General features: G+C 40.3%; 1 pseudogene; it reads right to left on the minus strand.

Moving 5' to 3' along the window:
* Positions 1-1,104: 1,104 nt before the first annotated feature.
* Positions 1,105-2,299, minus strand: LOC121649804 (annotated as a pseudogene).
* Between the last annotated feature and the right edge of the window lie 701 nt (positions 2,300-3,000).

A 3,000-nucleotide genomic window follows, 5' to 3' on the forward strand; every position in this document is an offset into this window, starting at 1 on the left:
TTTTTTTGTTTGTTTGTTTTTTTTAATGCACAATCAGCACATTTAAGGACTGGCATTTTTTAATTTTGTTGTACCAGTACAATGACAATAAAGACATTGAGTTGAATTGAATTGAATTGAATTGAGTCTAGAGCCAGCTCCTCTACCTCAGCTCAAACTCATCCGCGGTGAGAAATTGCAGAGGGAATCCAAAGTCTGGAGCTTCAATTGCCACCACCTGCAGCTCATCATCCAGCTCGTAATCCTGTTCTCCTCCCTGCTATTTAGGGACAAGCAGGAGCTCCAGTCTTTGCCAGATTGTCTCTCTTTAATCCGGCCAATTCCTGTGATTTCCTTTGCACTTCATTGCTAGTTCACTCACCTTGATACCTCTGTTCCTCAGCACTTGGATTTTTACTCCTTGGAAACTCACCGGTCCCAGGATCAGGACTCCTCTTCATGCCAGCTAACCACCTGTGTCTGCCTGCTCGCCCTGCCCGCCATCTAACTCACTCACTGGAACCAGACATCATCCCCGGCTTTACCCCTCCACCAACAGTCAACCTCTGGAACATAGTAAGCTGCTGATCTTGCTGAGATTACCAAACATCTTGTCAGATCCACGCTAACCCTCTGCCCTCTCTTAGGAAGAGTTTCCCAGACTTGGACCAAGTTCCTCACATTGGTTGTAAATAAACACTGTTCACTTCCTCCCTCACCTCTCTGTGTGTTCTGCATTTGGGTCTTCCTTCCGTGCTGCGGACCCTGACCATGACAAAAATAGGTTTATATATACCTATTTTAATCAACCTGCTCTCTACTGATTACATCAGACACACCGCTGCAGCAGAAAAGGAAGACATGGACGCCATGTTCTGTGATCAAAGCTAGTGGCAACAAACCAAAAAAAAAAACAAAAAAACTGCGCGATTAAAAAAATTAACAGTGTTAATTGTTGCATTGTCGCATGATTACCGCGTTGATGTGCCCAGGCCTATTTTTAATGTAAATCAATAAAATCAGTGATAGTACAACTGTCATTTTGTCTTATACACACACACACACCTTTACCACCTTGCTCTGTCACATAATTGTAAACTAAAACAACTCCACAGTCACTCTACACTACAGTATGTTGGTCTCTCAGGATCCAGGCTGCAGAATTTGCAGAGTGACAATGTGTTTAATCGCTTTTCTGAACCAGGGGTAAAACAGAGCATAGATCAGTGGGTTTAGACAAGAGTTAAAATAAAACAGAAATAACAATGTTGCAACTGTAGGATTCATCATGTCAACATCAACAAAAGAGTAACAGTAATATGGGCATAATCATGATAAATATACGATGACAAGAATACCAAGAGTCCTGGCTGCTTTCAGCTCAGATTTCTTTGATAAAGTCACTGCATGGTGGACTGTAACAGCTGTAATGTGAGAGCGCATGGCGCGAGCCTGAGACACAGCCACCACAAATACTCTCATATACAGAACTATGATCACAGTAACTGGAAATATGAAGGTCACAATAATATCAACAGTGACTGTAATATAAGTATATTTAAGCACACATTCTCCAAAGCAGGAGTTACCCGTGCCTAGCTGAGTCAGTTCATCTCTCATGAAGATCATACTGTAAACAAAAGAGCAAAGCCAACAAAGACAAACACAGTATTTGGTTCTTGTTAAAGTGATTATTTTGGAGTAATGCAGAGGGTGACAAATAGCCGTGTAGCGGTCAGCTGATATGATAACAATTGTGCTGACTGAAGTAGTGAGAGTTTGACAGACCAGATACCAATACAAAGCACACATGACATCCCCAAAAATCCAGCAGGATGTGGATCTAAAGATTTCTCCTGGCATCAACACAAGACCTACAAGTAAGTCAGAAACAGCCAGAGAGAGGGTGAGGATGTTAGTAGGTGTGTGAAGCTGCCTGGATGGAGACAGAGAAACATTAATTACCAACAAATTATGTAAAAATATCTGCAGTGAAAATTTTACATAATCAAATTATGTTAATATAACCATGTAACATTATTCATACACTTAAAGTTTAGATTCTACTTAGAAGTTAATCTCTGCCTGAAGTGGGAGACTGAGATGATGACGAGCAAGTTGATGGCTATGGTGGTCAGAGAGATGAAGAACAGCAAGAGTTTCAGGACAGTTTCAGACCAGCGACGTGTCGGCTTCCTGCAGGACATGTTGAATAGTTGTGGAAAGCAGAGTTCAGCTCCGTCCTGGAGCTCCATCATCAGACAGCTGCAGTTCCAGCAGCTCTCTGACCTAAACTCTGTCCTAAAGCTGATTTATCTTTTCCAACTGTCCCTCCTCTCTCCACCTTTACTCTCTGTAGAACACTGTCATCACTCTTACCTCACTTTACACAACTTTTTGTTGTCTTAGAAACCAATTAATTTATTTCCATCTCTCAGTTATGACTATGTCTCTGCAGGGAAATACCTACTGGTATATTACACAGTACAAATAAATAAAGATTCATGAAAGAAACAATATATGTAATAAGATAACTCTATAAACTCATATTATAACCATAGTATGTCAGAGGGGGTTTTGGGAATAATTAAGAAATAAAAAACTTTCACCTTCAACAATACAGTTGCAGCCTTATAAATTTGGTACCATGTGACAGAAAGATCTGTTTGTGTCTTGTGTTGCTCTTCTACTTCCTGGTTAGAGAGCCAATCATGTTTCAGCACCAGATAGTACCTGACAATCTGCATTCAATAGAACAGATAGAATTCAATTTGTTTGGAGTAATATGAATGCACATTCAACCCCTGGTGTGAGAGAGAATCAAATTTTAGACCATTTGGTTTCACTTGCAAGTGACCCTGCGATTCACTTGCCTTGTGAATTCAAACCACAGTAACAACCAATATCAATTGAGACGATCTGCTATATCGTTAGTTAAAGTTTCCCTGCATTTTCTAAATAAGATGGGGTACACTTGGTATTTCCTCTCAATAGATATTCCATCATTTTTTTCTATTGTGT

This window comes from Melanotaenia boesemani, chromosome 12 (genome assembly GCF_017639745.1).
Source record: "Melanotaenia boesemani isolate fMelBoe1 chromosome 12, fMelBoe1.pri, whole genome shotgun sequence".
Taxonomy (NCBI): Eukaryota; Metazoa; Chordata; class Actinopteri; order Atheriniformes; family Melanotaeniidae; genus Melanotaenia; species Melanotaenia boesemani.